A 20,511-nucleotide genomic window follows, 5' to 3' on the forward strand; every position below is an offset into this window, starting at 1 on the left:
AGCTCTTTTCAGGAGACGCGGTGGCGGGCGTGGCTGCACGAACCGCGACGCTCCCACCCTTCGAACGCAATGTCGCGTTCAGTTTTAGAGCAACCGACCCTCAGCCAGGCGTGGTCCGGGAACGGAATCCATTGACCGCAATGTGCGTTCGAAATGTCGATGTTCATGTATCCTGCAGTTCACATGTCGACGCGCAATTTGCTGCGTTCTTCATCGACCCACGAGCCGAGTGATCCACCGTTCAGGGTTGTTTTTTACATTTTTCGATCGTTCTCTCCACGGTGAGTGGAGGAGAAGCAATCATTTTCATGGGTTTCTCGTCACAGAGCTAAGAAGTGTTTCGAGCATGGGCGTTGCGTTCATTTAAAACCTGCCCGCCGTGCCGAAGCCGCCACGGGTCCCCTCGTGTTTTCCCCGCTCCACTGAGCGAGGGAGGTAGGTACCCAATGCCGAACGTCTGCATCGTAGGAGACGCGGCCACGCGGACCGCGACACTCCCGCTGTCGGCGACGGCCGGGGCCGCCGCTTACACAGTACGAACAGGACTCTCCTGAGCTCGCAACAGCGAGCTCCGCAGGAGTCTCGCTCCTCGAGGGAGCCTCGCCGGAGGAGAGGACCGCGCGGGGCCGTCCGGCTCCTTCTCGAAATGTTTTTTGATAAAACAATTTCGGTAATGATCCTTCCGCAGGTTCACCTACGGAAACCTTGTTACGACTTTTACTTCCTCTAAATCAAGTTTGGTCATCTTTCCAGACACATCGGAAACTGCGCGAAGCAGATCCCGCGCACCGGTCCGAAGACCTCACTAAATCATTCAATCGGTAGTAGCGACGGGCAGTGTGTACAAAGGGCAGGGACGTAATCAACGCGAGCTTATGACTCGCGCTTACTGGGAATTCCTCGTTCATGGGGAACAATTGCAAGCCCCAATCCCTAGCACGGAGGAGGTTCAACGGGTTGCCCGGTCATTTCGGACTAGGACTACGCTGATTCCTTCAGTGTAGCGCGCGTGCGGCCCAGAACATATAAGGGCATCAGACATGTTATTGCTCAATCTCGTGCGGCTAGAAGCCGCCTGTCCCTCTAAGATGTGTTGTCGCCGGTAGCACGAACGGATACCGGATGCGACTATTTAGCAGGCTAGAGTCTCGTTCGTTATCGGAATTAACCAAACAAATCGCTCCACCAACTAAGAACGGCCATGCACCATCACCCACCGAATCAAGAAAGAGCTCTCAATCTGTCAATCCTTCCGGTGTCCGGGCCTGGTGAGGTTTCCCGTGTTGAGTCAAATTAAGCCGAAGACTCCACTCCTGGTGGTGCCCTTCCGTTAAGTTTCGCTTTGCAACCATACTTCCCCCGGAACCCAAAAGCTTTGGTTTCCCGGGAGCTGCCCGCCGAGTCATCGGAGGAACTTCGGCGGATCGCTAGCTGGCATCGTTTATGGTTAGAACTAGGGCGGTATCTGATCGCTTTCGAACCTCTAACTTTCGTTCTTGATTAATAAAAACATACTTCGTAAATGCTTTCGCTTCGGTCCGTCTTGCGACGATCCAAGAATTTCACCTCTAACGTCGCAAATCGAATGCCCCCGCCTGTCCCTATTAATCATTACCTCGGGTTCCGAAAACCAACAAAATAGAACGGAGGTCCTATTCCATTATTCCATGCACACAGTATTCAGGCGCAGCCGGCCTGCTTTAAGCAGTCTAATTTGTTCAAAGTAAACGTGCCGGCCCACCTCGACACTCAATGAAAAGCACCGCGGTAGGATTTCATTGGGGTCCGCCTACGGCGCTCAGGAACCGCACGCGGATAACCACGGCGGCCGCGCGCTTTCGACTCGCCACCACCGGTAGGACGTCCCACGAACCTTGCCAGTTAGACACCGACGAGCGATGAACCGACAGCGTTGGACACAAATCCAACTACGAGCTTTTTAACCCCAGGATTTGCCTGCTATGAAAATGAAATACCATGGAAAACTGTTTCAGGGCTGTCAACAGTGGGGATTCGAGCCTACCATCTCCCGAATGCAAGCTTACAGCGACACTGCACATACCACGCTTCCAACTCTCTGTACGAATAAGCTCTTTCCCATGCAAGTCGATGTTCTGTATGTAGAAGGGGGAAATTATTTGATTACCAACTCATGAACTTCTAGCCTGCGCTACAAAATCACACCCTGGAGTAAGATACTCTCAAGGAGAGGACCAAGTGAAATTATTCACAAATTAAAGTAACGCCGAACTGGCGTTCTACCTCTTCGTTATATACAGTTATGCCATTCTTTGTTCAGTTTGCAAGCTTCTGCGAATAAACTAAGCGCTCCACACCCCTGCTTGCAAGTAACGCTGTAATCTCAACTTGAGCACCTCTCACAGTGAAATACTTAAAAACAAGAGTCTAATAGTCCGCTAGATCTCCCTCTGTTTCTCCTAAATTATTATTATTATTATTATTATTATTATTATTATTATTATTATTATTATTATTATTATTATTATTATTATTATCCTAGGTAACGTACGTTCTTCATCCTCGTCTCATGGGTCTACTATTGAAGCAATTACATATACGAAGGTGGATCAAATATAAACTGTATTTTTGTTCCTGAACATCAACAGTTGATAGGACTGGCTCCGCGCTTCTGCTATGCGTAGGCGGGACCGTTAGGAGTGGGGAGAGCGTGCTGTTAGATATTTCCCGCCTTTTTGTCAGTACGCTAACGATGTCGGAGCAACAAGTGCACCCCTCCAATGTGCAACGCATAATTATAAAATTTCTTGCTCGTGAAGGAGTTACAGCGGCGGAAATTTGCCAGAGATTCACTGCACAGTTCGGTGATCACATTGTCAAGGACGAGAGCGTGTACAGCATTGCAGACTAAAACATTCTTGCCGTTGGACAATGGCGACGATCGACGGGCGACAGGATCAGAAGTTTCAGAACAAGTCGGATTCAGTTATGAATGCTGGCAAGCAATCATCACAAACGGCCTACAGTTTCGTAAAGTGTGTTCCAGATGGGTTCCTCGCCTTTTGACCGAAAATCTGAAGTTGAGACGTTTCGAGGTCTATCAGAGGCTTACAGCAAAGTTTGTGGAAGAAGGTGATGCATTTTTGAGTCGAATTGTCACCTGCGACGAAACATGAGCCCACCACTACACTCCCGAATCCAAACAAGCTAGTAAGGAGTGGCGGAGAAAAGGGGAGGCACCACCAGTGAACGCCAAGACTCGACTGTCAGCTGGCAAGGTTCTTGCAACAGTTTCTTCGATCAGCGAGGCGTTTTGCTGATAGATTTTTTTGCATGAGCGACGCACAACCAATTCTTACTACATCGAGCAAGGCAAGGGTTGCATATCGCCGTAAAAGACGAGACGAACCGATTCGACAGGTCATTCTCCTCCACGACAAAGCTGCAGTATGGGGCCGCACAGTCTTCGCGCTACAGGAACTGCACTGGACTACACTTGATCATCCTCCTTACAGCCCGGACTTATTTCCCTGCGATTTCAGTTTGTTCGGACTGCTTAAAGAAGCTCTAGGAGGGCAACGATTTGAACACGACGAGTGTGGATGACTTAGTGCGCAACAGGCTGGTGACAAGATCCTTTTTTTTAATATACGATGCGGGCATCAAAAAGCTAGGACAAATGCATTTCCGAAGCATGGAATAATAAATAGTAATTGTCTTGTGTTTTCAAGAAATTTAAATAAATATAATCCCATTTATATTAGATCCCCCCTCGGCATAGCCTAAGTCATGAAGTTCAATTCTACCTTTCCCTTATCTTCAAAGTGCGTTCATTCCTACCATAGTTCCCACTCGTTTTTTCCGTACAAGCTAAGTGGCTCAGACGGTAGAGCGCTGGCCTCCTGATCCCCACTTGGCAGGTTCGAACTTGGCTCAATCCGGTGGTTTTTGAAGTTGCTCAAATGAATGTCTCGTGACAGTAGATTTATTGGCATGTAAAAACGCTTGCGTGACAAAATTCCGGCCCCGCTGAGTCTCCGAAAACTGTCAAAACAATAACATTATTATCGTTACCTTAATGTCCATTACATTCATGTCATAAATGAGGTCTTGAGTTTGGCTAGTGTTCACCACTGTACAGTAAAATCAGACTGAAAATAGGCTATAATTTAAGGATAGCGGTGTCTGCGAACACTCTTCCTTCTTACGGACATACAGTTGATCTCAGCTGTGAACTCTCATTCTTACAAAAAAAAAAAAAAAAAACTATCTCATCAAATGTATCTGGACACCCCTATGTAATGCGGAAATGAACCCTAGACGTCACGAGAGGCGGACCCGCCAGTATAAAAGGAGGCAGGGAGTATTTTGTTGTCAGCAGAGAAGCAGTAACTACAGACTGGGTCGGTCAGGAGAACTCAGCGACTTCGAACGTGAAATTGTCGTTTGATGCCATCTGACATTGAGAAACAAATCCATCAGGCACATTTTTTTTGCTAGTTGTAATTACGTCGCACCGACACAGATAGGTCTTACGGCGACGATGGGACAGGAAAGGGCTAGGAGTGGGAAGGAAGTGGCCGTGGCCTTAATTAAGGTACAGCCCCAGCATTTGCCTGGTGTGAAAATGGGAAACCACGGAAAACCATTTTCAGGGCTGCCGACAGTGGCAGGCACATTTCAACCACCCTCTGTGGGTAGGGGACGCAGATGATCTCACCACGGGATCCCCTGGCTATCATAAGAGGCGACTAAAAGGGGCCCCAGGGGCTTTCAACTTGGGAGCGTGGGTTGGCGATAACGGGGCCCTTAGCGGAGTTCTGGCATTGCTTCAAATTGTGCAAAGCTCACTTTCATCTATCCTGTCCGACCTCCCTTGGTCAACTCTTGTTCTTTTCCGACCCCGACGGTATTAGAGCATTCGAGGCCTAGGGAGTCTTTTATTTCCACCCCCTTCGTGGCCCTTGTATTTCTTTGCCTGGTACTTCATTTTTCGAAGTGTCGGATCCCTTCGTTCTCCTTTCCCCCCTCTCTACCCTCTGTGTGTGTGGGGGGGGGGGGTGCAGGCGTAGTCTACACCCACGGTATCCCCAGTCTGACGTAAGAGACGACTAAAAGGGGTGACCAAGGGATGATGACATTAGAACCATGAAATGACTTGTTATTTGTATCATTACGTCCGGAACACCATGGGTCGATGTTACTTGAGACTAGTACCACCTTGCGAGGGTGTAAATTATATAGCAGCAGTACCATTCTGTGTGGATCATTATGGGTCTGAGTTGCCTATAGTGTAGTGCCACTGTATGTACAACACCAAGGGTCTACGTTGCCTGCGGTTAGTACTACTATGTGAGAAACACCACGGGTTTGGCTGGCACCCGTGATTACCACCATTATTTGAGGAAAACTATTGCTCTGCGTTATCCGAGAGTATTATGTGGGGGAACACTATGGGATTGTGTTGCCTGTGGGCGTTACCATAATGTGTGATGCAGAGTGGGTCTGCATTGCCTATGATAAGTACCACTATGTGAACGACCCCAGGAGTATACGTCACTTGTGATTAGTTCCAAGTGAGGCGCCCGTGATTAGTACACCTAGGTGAGGAGCACCATGGGTCTGCGTTGCCTGTGAGTGGTACTCTAATGTGCTACCTGCGAGTGGTGCCATTGTATGTGATATACCATGGGTTTACATTACCTGTGTTTAGTACCACCATGCAAGAAACACCATGAGTCTACGTCACAAGTGATTAGTACCACTGTAGGAGGAACACCATGGCTTTGTTTTACTAGAGATTAGTACCATTGTGAGGGACCGGTGACGTGGATTTTGGAACCTTCTAGATAATAAGAATCATCCCAATAATTGATATTGTGAATTGAATCCACTGATAGTTTTTGTTTCACGATCATTTTCTCACCATCATTAGTTTCAGATTCTAGTCAGTGGATACATTTCGAAGTTTTAATTTTAATTTCGTTACACATCGTACCATTAGGGACCGATGACCTAACTGTTAGGCCCCTTTAAACAACAATCACCACCACCACCACATGTCAACCCTTATATCTGCCCAAGTCGACTGTTGATGTGATTAAGTGGAAACGGGAAGGAACAACCGCAACTAAAGAAACCAAGCTGATCTCGTGTAATGGACAGGGACTGGCGAGCATTGCGGAAGGTGATTGTAAAAAATCACAAATCAGCGGAAGGAATCGCTCGTGAGTTAGTGCTAACAGCAGTCCAGCCAGCACAATGACTGTGCGTGGGGAGTTAAAAAGAATGGGACCGAGCTCGATAGCTGCAGTCGCTTAAGTGCGGCCAGTATCCAGTAATCGGGAGATAGTGTGTTCGAATCCACTGTTGGCAGCCCTGAACGTTTTCCGTGGTTTCCCACTTTCACACCAGGCAAATGCCGGGGCTGTACTTTAATTAAGGCCACGGCCACTTCCTTCCACTTCCTAGGCCTTCCCTCTCCCATCGTCGCCATAAGACCTATCTGTGTCGGTGCGACGTAAAGCTAAATATCAAAAAAAGAATGGGGTACAATGGTCGAGCTGCCGCTCATAAGTCTAATATTTCTGTAGTCAGCGGTAAGAGACGCGTGATGGAGTGTAAAGAGCGACGCCACTGGAGAGTGGATGACTGGAAGCGAGTACACCCTGTGGCAATCCGGTGGAAGGGTTTGACGGTTGCATGTGTAGTACCAACAGTGAAGTACGGAGGAGGTGGTGTTATGGTATGGTGTGGTTTTTCGTGGTTAGGGTGTGGTCCCCTTATTACGCTTATGATAACTCGAAATTCGGAAGTATATGAATATATATAAAATCATTGTGTACTGTGTACAGTAGAGGACTATTTCAGATATGATTATTTTTATCAGCATGGCATAGTACCCTGCCATATATTATCGGCACACTTTATCTTGGTGTATTTACACCCTAGTGCTCCATCGGTCGACCTCGGCAATCTTCGAGATTCGTACGGGCAACCTTTGAAACACAAACTATGAATCGCTTAAGCATCGTTGTGCGACATCTAGCGTGCACTTTACGTACTAATACTGTTGTTGTTTACACAGCAAAGCCAAACTATTGAATTCAGGCTAGGAACAAGATTCGCATCGAGAAATGTTATATAATGTGTATGTGACATAGTTGTTGGCTTAAGATAATAACGGTTTAGAAACTTCATACCGATCGATCATATTCTCGATTCAATTCAGATTTCATTTTCATTCAGTTGGCAGCACTATCGGAACCGGGACAGCTCCCTCCTTACTCCTCACCCCGTACACAAATGCACCAAGATAGTGTGTGCCGATAATAGCTGCATCTCTGAGGCTATGGTTTGTGGCCAATAATATTCCCGAAATGGACTGGCCTGCCCTGTCCAGATTATCGACCTGCACCCAATGAAACACCTTTGAGATGAGTTAGAACGTAGACTTCGCTCCAGAACCCAGCGTACATCACTACCTTCTCTGGTTTCGGCTATTGAGGACACATTGACACCTCATTGAAAGTGCCCCCAGCAGAGTTAGTCGTCGTAAAGACGAAGGGTGGACCCACCCCATATTAATGCCCAATAACAGGGAACATGGCACGGTAAACTAAAGTGTAATTTCAGGTTCGTGTCCGGATGATTTTGATCGGGTAGTGTATACGAGACAAAACAATTCATATATAGCTCTTTGATCAAATGTTTTCTTCTTTTCTTTACAGAGTGAACGTACACCTGCGTAAGGTTGGACTCGCGGTAACAACACATTACGAATTAGGTAAGTGTTCTATAAAAAGAATCTCTTTTGTTGTGAGTTTTATTTCTTAATATTAACCCATTCAGTACTATTGTTCTCAAACGAGAACACTACTTCATTTTATCTGAAATAAAGTTAGCATTTTATCCCTGCATTTTATGTTGTACGGTAGCATTCTTCTCCATTATGAGATGGAACGGATGTGTCCTACATAGAAAAGCTGTAAAGTCTAACAGCGCATTGCCAGTCTATTTTCAGCGCCTGTTTGATGTTCAGTACGTCAGCGATTCCGCTGGTGGGATCCTCAACAGCTCTTCCATCAGCTGTCATAGATGGCCTAGGCATCACTGAAGAGGCGTACTAGGGAAATGAGGAGTGGGGTAGTTTCCCGTTGCTTTCCTCACCGAGCCAGAGTTGCTATTACATATCAGTCTGCCAAGCCCACTGAAATGCATACACCAACCGACCCTATGAGCAACGTGTTCACACCATTCATAGCAGGGACTGGCTGCATAAAGATTGGCATTACTAGCATCGCTCATACCTGTCACTTTCATATTGTCAAAGCCAAGGTTGAGACTGAGACAGGTCAATGAAAGTAACAGTATTGCTCTAGCCTATACCAGAAGTCATAGTGCAGGGCTGGGTGGCTCAGACGGTTAAGGCGCTGGCCTTCTGGCCCCAACTTGGCAGGTTCGATCCTGGCTTAGTCCGGTGGTATTTGAAGGTGCTCAAATAAGTCAGCCTCGTGTCGGTAGATTTACTGGCACGTAAAAGAACTCCTGCGGGACTAAATTCCGGCACCTCGGCGTCTCCGAAAACCTTAAGAGTAGTTAGTGGGACGTAAAACAAATATTATTATTATTATTATTATCATCATTATTATTATTATTATTATTAGTCATAGTGCACTGTAAACACTAGGTCCTGCCAGCAACGGCATTCTTTCCGGAATAAGTTCCCATAATCCACAACAAGGATTTAGGAAACTGTCTTTGATCAAGGAGATTAGGCAACTTAAATTTAGATAACTTATACTTCTATCCTCTGTCCGGCTACTTGGCTCAATGGTCAATGTAGCGACCTTAGGACCCCGGTTTAGATTTTCGACCGGGAATTTTAGCTATATTTAGTCAATTCCTCTAGCTCGGGGTTTGAGTGCATGTGATCATCTTAGTACACCTCTTAATTTACCCAACACATCACGATACCAACTACCATAGAAGCACGCAGTGAAAATCCACAGCCTGTTGCCAGTCATTCGACCGGGTCAGGTATGGAACTAATGGAGCCCCCATCTAGCGGCGTGGATACGAATTGTGTCGGCTGCCGAAGCCGGGGCAATGATTAATGAATGTCAGATGAAATGAAATGAAATATTGAAGAGTTTTGCTGAAATGAAAGATGGCAGTGAAAAGCGGAGTACCCGGAGAAAAACCTGTCCCGCCTCCGCTTTGTCCAGCACAAATCTCACATGGAGTGGCCGGGACTTGAACCACGGAACCCAGCGTTGAGAGGCCGGTGCGCTGCCACCTGAGCCATAGAGGCTCTACAGAAATACGCAGTAATGTTTACGTGAGATGCGGGATCTTGTGTGGCGAATCAAGAGTAGATCACCTCAGAATAACGGACTCGGCCCTGAACGGCAAGAGAAGTAGAGGCAGACCAAAAAGGCGATGCTCAGACTTGGGTTTTAGTGATAACAAGGTAAGAGGCGTAGAACTAGACGAGAGCACACTGGTACATGCAGATAGGTGACGTAGAGAAGCTTATTTCTTTCACAAATGCCGACAGAATGAACTTTGACAGGCTTAAGCTGTAATGTATGTTCGGTATTCGGCCCGAAGGCTGGTTTGATCCTCTGCAGCTCCGCCAACAGCTGTCATAAATAGCCTAGGCGTCACTGAAGAGGCATACTAGGGAAATGAGTGGGTTAGTTTCCCGTTGCTTTCCTCACCGAGCCAGCAGTTGCTATTACATATGTCTGCCAAGCCCACTGAAATGCATGCACCAACCGACCCTATGAGCGATAGTTTCACGCCATTCATAACGGACTGGCTGCATAAGCAATCGTATTACTAGCATCATTCATACCTCAGTCACTTTCATATTGTCAAAGCCAAGGTTGAGACTGAGACAGGTCAATGAAAGTAACAAATTTGATATAGCCTATACCAGAAGACATAGTGCACTGTAAACACTACATCTCGCCAGCAAAGGCATATGGAAATGACAATGTGTGATTTATTATTATTATTATTATTATTATTATTATTGGCTGAATGGTCAGCGATGACGGTGACTCCTGTCAACATCATGTTGTACTCCACGACAGTTGACCCTGGCGATAGCGGTCTCCCCCCTCCCCCCTCCCCGAATCTACGAACGCATGGTACAGTATGTACTCTGCACACGGTGGCTCATGGAAGGCCCGTTGCCTGCAGGACTATGGAGAGAAAAAAGACCATGCGTATGATAAAATCTGGCCGCGATCATTCGCAACGAGATCTCTTGTCTTACGCCGTCTGGATTCATCTGTAACTTAACGGCCAGCATGCGACGTCTTAACGACATTGCAGTTGTGTACCACACCGAACTGTCATTCGCCGGGCGACCATAGTATCATATTGCCCAAACGAGAGCTCTTTCTGTAGTTTTCTAAAAGTATAATTCATTTACTTATCAGTGTAGGGTATACTGAATATTAATTGTAATATGCAATCCAATACATTAGTCCTCGGGACGTAGTAGTTGTTTCGTATTATCCTACATATTAAGTTATGCTCTGCTACGGTGCTGTAATTAAACTATATAGCAACGTTTACTGTGGGCAACATTCTGAAGTATTTTTCCAACTTTCATTAGATTTTTTTAATCTGATAACATAGCGATGGGAGAGGTAATTATTGTTTCATCATGCCTTTGCTGGCATGACCTAGTGTTTACAGTGCACTATGTCTTCTGGTATAGGCTAGATCAATTTTGTTACTTTCATTGACCTGTCTCTGTCTTATCCTTGGCTTTGACAATATGAAAGTGACGGAGGTATGAAAGGTGCTAGTAATGCCAATCTTTATGCAACCAGTCCCTGCTTTGAATGGTGTGAAAATGTTGCTCATAGGGTCAGTTGGTGCATGCATTTCAGTGGACTTGGCAGACTGATATGTAATAGCAACTCTAGCTCGGTGAGGAAAGCAACGGGAAACTACCTCACTCCTCATTTCCCTAGTACGCCTCTTCATTGATGCCTAGGCCATCTATGACAGTTCATGGCAGAACTGTTGAGGATCCCACCAGCGGAATCGCTGACGGACTGTACATACATACATGGGCAAAACTTATCAGACACTCTGAAGAAACTCGACATACATGTGGAGGCAGGATTCTTTTATGCTACCTGTTGCACGTCACACCAACACAAAGGTTTTCAGCAATACTAAATACAAAGGGCTAAAAATAACTTAATGTTTTTCTGCTAGTCATGCCGATGGGAATACCTGGATAGAGTTTGTATTTTCTTTCTTTCTTTCTTTCTTTCAGCCCACCCTCTACAGACTGATGACTTCGAACGATGATGTCGCCGATTAGATCTAAAACTAATGAATTCCCATATGCATAAGATTCTTTTTAGGGGCTGCCTGGCCGAGGCGGTAAAGGCGTGCTCGGTTCACCCGGAAGGACGTGGGTTCGAGTCCCCGTCAGGAAGTCGTAAAATTTAAGAAACGAGATTTCCACTTCTGCATGTGCACATGACCCTGAGGTTCACTCAGCCTACACCAAAAATGAGTACCAGATTAATTCCCGGGGGCAAAGGCTGCTGGGCGTAGAGCTAACCACTCTACCCCATCACGTGCCGCGGTTAACAATGGTGGAAGCCTTTACCTTTCACTCCTCCAAGGGCCTTCATGGCCTCTACGGAGGTGACATTGCCTTTTTTATAAGATTCTTTTTAGGACGTGAAACTAGTGCTCAATTAAATATTTTTATTTCTTTCTGTAAGCTCTGGCACTCGGAGAGATAACGCCCCCGTTAAATTCCTCCCGTTTGAAACATCCCAATATGTTCAGACTTCTTGGGTGAGCTCGCTGCGCTACCTGAACCTGCTGTAAAACGTTCAACTGTTTTTCTGTCTGGACATTCTGAATGGAAGTGCTATTGTGCTCGAGCTGATGAAGATTCCTCGACCCGGCTTTCACGTACACAGCCGTTAAAGGGCAATCTCCTTTGCAATTGAAGCAAATTTCTCAACATTCGGAGAATAATTCGCTCAATTAAAAGTTTCGCAACATTTGAACTCGCGACCATTCGCTGTAATACATAGGCCCGGCAAAGAATCTTTCGCACTTGCGCAATGCATGCCTTATACGTCACCATGCAAGCCTGACAGACGAAGCTTCTCTATCAAGTGAAAGGTGGGTAACTTACTGTGACGTCTGCAAAGTATGAACAGGAGTGACATAACACTTCATACCGGTGACTACACAGTTTGTAACTACAAATAATGATTACGTATAGTTTCGTCCGAAAGCGAAATTCGTAGAAAAATACGGGCTCGTCCGCGACGGATTTACGAATCAGCAAACAGTATGAGTTGTTTCTTGAAAGCACGGGGCGACGCAGCGGGACCAGAAGGGATTGAACGCAGGTACCTGATTGAAGCCATTGACCTAGTGACATATTGATGAGTCACACCTTCAACTACTCCAAGTCCGGCTCCATGGCTAAATGGTTAGCGTGCTGGCCTTAGGTCACAGGGGTCCCGGGTTCGATTCCCGGCAAGGTCGGGATTTTTAACCATAATTGGTTAATTTCGCTGGCACGGAGGCCGGGCGTATGTGTTGTCTTCATCATTCATCCTCATCACGACGCGCAGGTCGTCAAATCAAAAGACCTGCACCTGGCGAGCCGAACTTGTCCTCGGACACTCACGGCATTAAAAGCCATACGTCATTTCATTTCAACTACCCCAAGGGTGGAGGACCCATCAGGAGGGCGCAAGACGTTGACCATTATTTGTATCTGTGCTTTCAAGAACTTTCTCGCACTGTAAACCTTCCTTATTTGTGCTAGTCTGCATTGTATGTCCTCCTTACTTCTTCCGTCGTTATTCTATTTCCCCAGAAACAAAATTATTCTACTTGGGCCTAAAGCTGAATTCAACACTATTTGGAAGATGTTGCAGAACGTTGGGCTTAACAAGGATGTCCAAATACAATCAGGAAGTTCGGAACTCCATCAGGATGTATGCTGCCTTAGCGTTCTTAAAACCAACGGAAATGGAAGAATGGATTCGTATCCACAGTGAGGCAGAAGAAAATGAAAAATTGACAATTTTTATATTACATTGTAGACCAGTGGTCTGGAAATCTACAGGTTCCAGTTGACATGTGAAACTGTAAGAGCCGGTGAAACACTGGAGCAGTCAAGAGATATATTTATTTAAAAATGTATTTCTTCATCCAAATGGATTAATGAAGGAAGATGCCTATGAATGTTGCATAAGCGATTTCACAAAGCTCTGATATTAGTTTATTATTAAGATCTTTCCTACATTTATATAATCTGACAAAACGGCAGCTGGTAAAGAAAAATTAGAACTAGGCTTTAAGTTTTAAGTCTCCAAAAACCGTAAAGTAGTTAGCGGACGTAAAGCCAATAACATTATTATTAAATTTTAAGACAGAGTGCGGTTTTTCCTTGGAGCTGTTAAGCATTTTAAACATCCCATAAAAAGTAAACAAAAAATCCATTAATTATTTGAGAATCCATGAACTCCGTGGGTCACTTATGAACCCCTTGTCGTGTTTTCAGAGTGAGGCACTATACGGCAGGCCTTCCTCTTTTCTCAGAGGTGCCGTCATTTTCTCTCGCTAGTGGTTTAATGTAGCACCAACACATCGAAGGTTTTGCGGCAACGCAAGGATGGGAGAGGCCTAGGATTGGGCGAGTAGCGGTCGTGGATTTCCATTAAGGTACACCCCCAGCATTCCCTGGTGTGAAAATTGGAAACCACGGAAAACCATCTTAAGGGCTGTCGACGGTGGGATTCCGAACCCACAATCTCCCGTATGCAAGCTCACAGCTACGCGACCCTGACCGCACGGCCAACTCGCTCGGTCAGGTGCCAACTAGAGGGAGCCACTCATGGCTAGTGCTAGCAATGGACCTTATTGGACCGTGAACCTACGCAATGAACAATAGATTTTAAAGCTTCATTAAACACTGTTTGGATGATAGCCTTCGGACGAAACTCCACTCGATCGGGTGGCAAGCCGAACCCTAAGCTGCTTGATCCTGGAATTCGGACGAAACGCTACGACACCACAAACAATATCCGTAATTTTGCAGTAAATAAACTTTCTGAATGGGAGTATAAATAATCATGATTTATTATGCGAATGTAGTTCATACTCCAAAGTACTAATGGTGTAAATCATGGAATGGCTTGTGATGAGGCTAATGTAAAGATGTGGTAGTTCTCTCCACCACTGTGTTCTTGTAGCTTCAGGTTCTATTTAGTCTCTCCAGAGTGCAAGGTTACACCTTCTCGATGTTTACCACGCTGCCAACTTTCGCGATGGACCGATCCAGTACGCGAAGACTTCAGTCAGTCCCTCATCCCATACTCAGTACTTTTATTCATCCAAACCTATGATCGTTGCTGGTTTGTAACTTCGTGCTAGGGTCTTCAGACACTTTCATCAACAACCTTATGTACTTGATAAATACGAGGTCATTCGGACAAACTGTGTGGCTGTAGTGTCTTTGGTAGTGAAGTCTCCAGAAAGTGAACTGGGAGACCCATTTCTAAGAAGACTAGGAGCGGAATTTTAACCCACTTCTCTTATTTGTTACGTAAACTGTTCGTCCCTCAAACATTCTAAATTCGTGGCACTACTGGCGAATCTATCCCACTCAGACGTCAAGGAAGCACAGTGTTAGTGTACCACTCAATTTCTAGATCACATGTGTATTATTAGCTGCCACAAATAGGAAAACGTCCTGTTTTAATTACTGGGTTGATGGGGTGAAAGTGCCTACTTTACGTTCCCAAGATGTTAATGTCAGGGAAGATTTTCATTGGGATAATCGCATTAACGAGGTGTTAAGTTAGACGGGCGGTAGAACGTTGGCCTTCTGAGCTCGACTTAGCAGGTTCGATCCTGGTCCAGTCCGGTGGTATTTGAAGGTGCTTCGAGAAGAACAGAAGAAATGATTTATTTTATATTGTGGCAAAATAAAATAACTTAAGCACTAACGAAACTGATGAAGAGTAGGACACATTGTTTTTCCTAGAATATGTAGCATTATGTATGTAGGAGAAAGAGCGATGATTTGTAGAATGGATATAACTACCAGGTTTAAGTATAGACTAATATTTAATGGAGTCCTTAGAGAGATAAAAGAACGGAATTTGATAACTGAAATTGAAAAACGGAAAATAACATTTATTGGTCACATTCTACGGCATGAGTTGTTCCTTTGTAACATAATTGAAGAAAGAATTGCTGGAAAAAGAGGAAGAGGACGGCCCAGAGTGTCTTCTTTCAAGAACCTCCTTCTGAGGATGAAGTGCAAGACCTACGCTGTGTTGAAAAGACTGGCTCAAGACACATCTGTGGCTGCAGCGACAAGGCTTAGCCTTTAGATGATGATAATGATATAGAATGGACAAATAGTTATAACAAGGGTGATCTAATGTGTGTAACAAAGAATTGCATTGCAAAAAATGCTCTATCCGCAGTTTCAGGTGATCAGGAACAAGGTAATAGGATTATTCTATTCAATTCAATTTTGAAAGTGCTGAAATAAATCAGTCTGGTGTCTGTAAATTTACTGGTACTTAAAACCTCCCGCGGGACAATGTTCCGCCTCCTCGGCGTCTCCGAAAACCATAAAAATGTAGTTAATGAAACGTAAACTCAACATGACTCCTCCTATTAAATAAAAGTTGCCGATCTCAGGCGCCTTCAAGAACTCCGGAACTCTCTGTCAAGCTTGTGCTAGGCACGTTACATGCACCACCTCCGAGTAAAAACTTGAAGAGAATTAGCAACTTTTACCATATACGGTGCAGCATCGGTCAATAACAAGAGTAAGCTGTCATGTTGAATACCACTGAGGTCTATTAGACCCGAAGACCTGTCAAACAATTTGCTAATTGTTGAAACCTTTACATTTTACAAGTGTTAAAAACTGATTAGGAATTGTTCCCCTGACCCATCATCTTCCGCTGTACTTACATCATTTGCCTCACAACGGCCTAGTGAGTCCGTACCTTCAGCCATACATAACAAACAAAAAATCCGACAATGTTTGCCTAATTTCCTACATTGTTCTTTGGTAGCGTCTATTCACGTAATTCTTCCTTAATGTTGTGGAGTCTGATATAGGCTTTCCAGTAAGTTTTCCTAGGAGAGCGCGTAACTTCGGATTATTTAGTTTGTTCAATGTGTGTAGGCCTAGTAACTGCATAAATGAACGCTTTCGAGTCCTTCGAAGAACGGCGAATCTGAAGAAGGGAAATCTTCTAAGTAACATTTCATGCGCTGTCCTTTTATCTTCAAGCAGCTGTAGACTTCGAATGGTTTTGTTTGTTTGTTCACGTGTTGGTCTGTAGTAAACTTCTTTTCGGCTATCGATCTTACTTCGCGCAACTTGCAGAAAAATACACTGGCAAATAAGTTTAAATCACAATACCTAGAAGACATTAGTTTAGAGGAATACAATTTAGGCTAAGCAATTGTCTCGATAACATATTTATTTGATTATGGTTTCCAGATCACAGCTTAAGTGTGCGCGAGAAGAAATGTCATGGTGGTGCACTAATAACCACTGTAGTCGCCACAATTTTGAATGAAAGCATCTGCCACAGCCTGTATATAATCATACAAGAAAAGTATATACGCAGAAAGTAAAGGAAATCAATGCACAGATGCATAGAAATCGGGGCGAGAATGACCGCTGGGGTAATCACAAGACGCTAATGTAGAGAATACTGACCTTCAATCGGAATCAAAACACAACACATACGAAACTGTCGCTTGCTCACTAATGCGAGACTTGTGGCCCCATCCGATGCACGCTATCACGTTTTAAGTACACTTCGGCCACGAAGAACACGAACGTGGTGAAGGCCAGGAGAAAGAGTAATGATGGCTGTATACAAAGACACGTGGCGAAGCACTAGGAGTGTCCTTGATGGAGAGATTTAGTGGGGGCCCGCGGTGCCATCCGGGTAGAGTCAGACCCGGCTCGAATTCGGTTGCTGTCGTAGATGTCGAAGCCAGGGCTCCGCGACCGCTTCTGTTTCCACTACGGCTCTTGCCGCCACGACTGAACCGTGCCGCTCTGGTGGGCTGAGTAAACTGGAATCCGGAATCTTCCCCCATCGCGGAATAAAATTTCATAACATACGTCCTGTACAGTTATGTACAGTAGCCTCATCAGAGTATAGGCATATGATCTCTTACCATTGTCCAAGAATTCCCAGTTGGAGAGGAACCATCAAATAGTTTGCACGTCGTAATGCTCTCGTCCTGATGGAATCTGCACAAGGAGAGCTTTCAGAGTTTCAGCCAATCGGAATACGCGGTCTTCTTCAGAAAGTTCCAAAGCCTTCGTGTAAGTTGCTGGGACTAGTTGCCGCCACCGATCAGGGCGTTCCGGTGCCTGGTCCAGAGTTTACCAGGTCTCATCTTGGGATGTCGCGTCCAGTGCTGGTGGGAAATCTCCAAGCCGGGATTGGATTTGTGCTAACTGATCTCGAACTTGGCGTGACTCCTCCTGGAGAGCGAGGAGAAGCGCAGTGGTGTCCAGGGGTTGCCCTGAAGTAGCCGTAGCCGCATCGGGTTGTCTGATACGTGTGGGACAGGAGCTGGTAGGTATACGTGTAGACTCTTCCTTGGCCTACCACTGCATTCCACTCTCCCATCACAATTAGATTCTCGTCTCATTTTACACATTGTATTAAATAATTTCTCTCCACATATTCTTCAGATTTCTTATTTTTCAGTCTGCAGAATATCTGGAGAAATTGTAATGGGGGACGGAGATGTGCTGTTCTCCCCATCATACGTGCTCAGTCTTCTGTGTATGAGAGGGGACAACAGGATGCGCAAGAACAGTCAACGCAAACGAGAATCATGTAAGACTCCAACAGGTCTTACGCAACCGATCATGTAATATTGGGCCCTTATATCGCAGAGGATGCTGCACAGAATACAAAAAGCGGTGAACAGAAACGTCGTCCGTTCGTACGGAATTTGCGGAGTTTTTGTCGCGCCAGCAACTTACCTTCTCCAAAGACAATGGATGTAGAAAGATGGAGCTACAGCCCACAACGCGGGAGTCTCTTACCTTTCTGCAAAGACATTTCGGAGATCGTATAATTTCTCATGGAACTCTATTCGCGTACCCTTCCTGCGATCAGAATCTCACAGCCCCAGATGCGTACATATGGGGCATGTTTAAAAACCAGTTTTCAAGACAGATGGCCTATCTACAAATATTTCCGAATTAATTATATTTTTGTAACAGCAAACTTTGATCATCAACGTGTTGAATAAGCTTTAGAAACGTTACGAACAATGTGTGGCATGTGATGGAACATATTTTGAACACATACTTCACCAACACAATTAAATAACATTTGTGTCATTCATTTTGCTGCATAAGGTAGTAAAGGAAGGTATCTTCTGTCTCTATTCTTCATCGTTATTTAAGGAGAAATCATTTACGAACCGCAATTTTCCTTGGTCTTTCCCACATCACCGGATGATGTAGCCTACTTCTCGCTCTACACAGCAGTTAGCTGATTTGAAATACAGCCTGTCAGGATGAGTGGCTCAGACGATTAATGGGGTGGCTTTTTAAGCCCAAGCTGGCAGGTCCGGTGTTATTTGAAGGTGCTCTTACGCCAGCCCCATGTTGGTAGATTTACCGGCACTTAAAAGAAATTCCGCGAGACAAAAATTCTAGCACCGCGGATTCTCCGAAAACCGTAAAAGTAGTTAGCGGGACGTAATAAAAGTTTTTATGAAATATCGTTCACTCTGGAGCATGGATGAATTGAAATGGCGTATGGCTTTTAGTGCCGGGAATGCCCGAGCACATGTTCGGCTCGCCAGGTGCAGGTCTTCTGATGACACCTATAGGCGACCTGCAGTTCGTGATGAGGATAAAATGAGGATGAAGACGACACACACACCCAGCCCCCGTGCCAGCGAAATTAACCAGCGATGGTGAAAATTCCCGACCCTGCCGGGAATCAAACCCGGGACCCCTGTAACCAAAGGCCAGCACGCTAACCATCTAGCCATGGAGCCGGACTGGAGCATGGATGAAGTGGCACTAACAAGGGAACTCTCCAAAGTGTTACCTCCCGATTCTGTTACAATTTTATATGCCAGTAGTTGAACTAGTGCACATTCCAAAAGTGGAAACAATGTGTGCCCAGATTCTTCTTCTTTTGTACCGGCTTGTCCCACATCTGTGGGGTCGCGGGTGTGAACTGTGCCACACATTTGGATTTGGCTCTGTTTTACGGCTGGATGCCCTTCCTGACACCAACCCTATATGGAGCGATGTAATCACAATTGCAAGTTTGTGATAGTTGGTAGTGTAGTGTGTTGTCTGAATAAGAGGGTGGTGTTCGTACACACACACCCAGTCCCTGAGCCAGAACCAGACTCGATTATAATCCCCGATCCGGCCAAGAATCAAAAGCCAGGACCCTCTGAACCGAAGGCCTCAACGCTGACCATTCAGCCAATGAGTCTGTGCCCAGATTAATATTTCATTCTGTTTATTTAACGTTGTAAGTTCGTAATCACAAGACCTATCTGTGTCGGTGTGACGTAAAACAAATTGTAAAAAAAAAAAAAACGTTGAACGTGGTGTAAATACGAGCAGTGTCGCGCCGTGTAATAGCGAACATAGGAATGAGTCAGAGGAGTGTCGGCCGACCTCGACGCCGACGGGGCTGAGAATACAAGAGTAGCTTGTGAAACACGAGTAGAAAGAATAGAATAGTAGTCTGCTGGTACGGTAGGATTTGACTCCAAGATATCGAGAAGCGAGTACCGAGCAAGTGGCTGTGCGGTTTGGGTAACGTAGCTGTCAGGTTCCATTCGGGAGATTGTGTGTTCGAACTCCACTGTCGACAGCCCTGAAGATGGTTTTCCGTGGTTTCCCCATTTTGACTGTACCTTAAGGCTACTGTAACCTTTTGCTATCCCATCCTCGTCATAAGACCTACCTATGTCGGTGCGATGTAAGGCAGATTGTAAAAAGGAAGGTACCGAACGTTACTTTTTCGCTCGGATGTGTACCATGCGGACAGTAACCTTGTAGTTTTACACGTCTGTTGATATCATGATCATAGCCACAGGACCTCAGGTTTGACATGGAATCCAAATCAGAAGGGCGTGAAGTTTCATATTAAAATCCCACATGCATTGGACAGGATTCGAAATGTGGGCCGCCTTCGTGAGAAGCCAGTAGCGATGCCACTCGGCTGTAGCCTGTAATGATTTTACTAATAGTAATCTTTTTTTAATAAATTATCATCGCCACATCTGGAATGGAGCTTCCATAGGCCCTAATCGCAGAAATAAGAATTCACAACGAACATGTGGTTGAACCCAGTCACCACTCAAATTTGACTCATCTGTCCCAACCTTGCCATGGCCGCTCGCTACTGGACGGTGCATCTCCTCATGTATTTTCACAACTTTCAACGTTGAGTAACATTATTAATGTGGGCA

At 45.4% G+C, this 20,511-nt stretch overlaps 1 protein-coding gene and 1 non-coding gene across 4 annotated transcripts in view; one reads left to right on the forward strand and one right to left on the reverse strand.

Annotated features, from left to right (window-relative positions):
* LOC136864037 (very long chain fatty acid elongase AAEL008004) overlaps window positions 1-20,511 on the forward strand; it is a 367,556-nt gene that overhangs the window by 203,451 nt on the left and 143,594 nt on the right. For all 3 annotated transcript variants that reach the window (XM_067140558.2, XM_067140556.2, XM_067140555.2), the window contains exon 3: window positions 7,710-7,765. The gene's annotated coding sequence lies outside the window, so the exon portion shown is untranslated. The remainder of the gene's footprint in view (window positions 1-7,709; window positions 7,766-20,511) is intronic.
* Window positions 95-249, reverse strand: LOC136865014 (5.8S ribosomal RNA). The gene has a single exon (XR_010859414.1). It is a non-coding gene; the product is annotated as a 5.8S ribosomal RNA (ribosomal RNA).

This window comes from Anabrus simplex, chromosome 2, assembly GCF_040414725.1.
Source record: "Anabrus simplex isolate iqAnaSimp1 chromosome 2, ASM4041472v1, whole genome shotgun sequence".
Classification (NCBI taxonomy): Eukaryota; Metazoa; Arthropoda; class Insecta; order Orthoptera; family Tettigoniidae; genus Anabrus; species Anabrus simplex.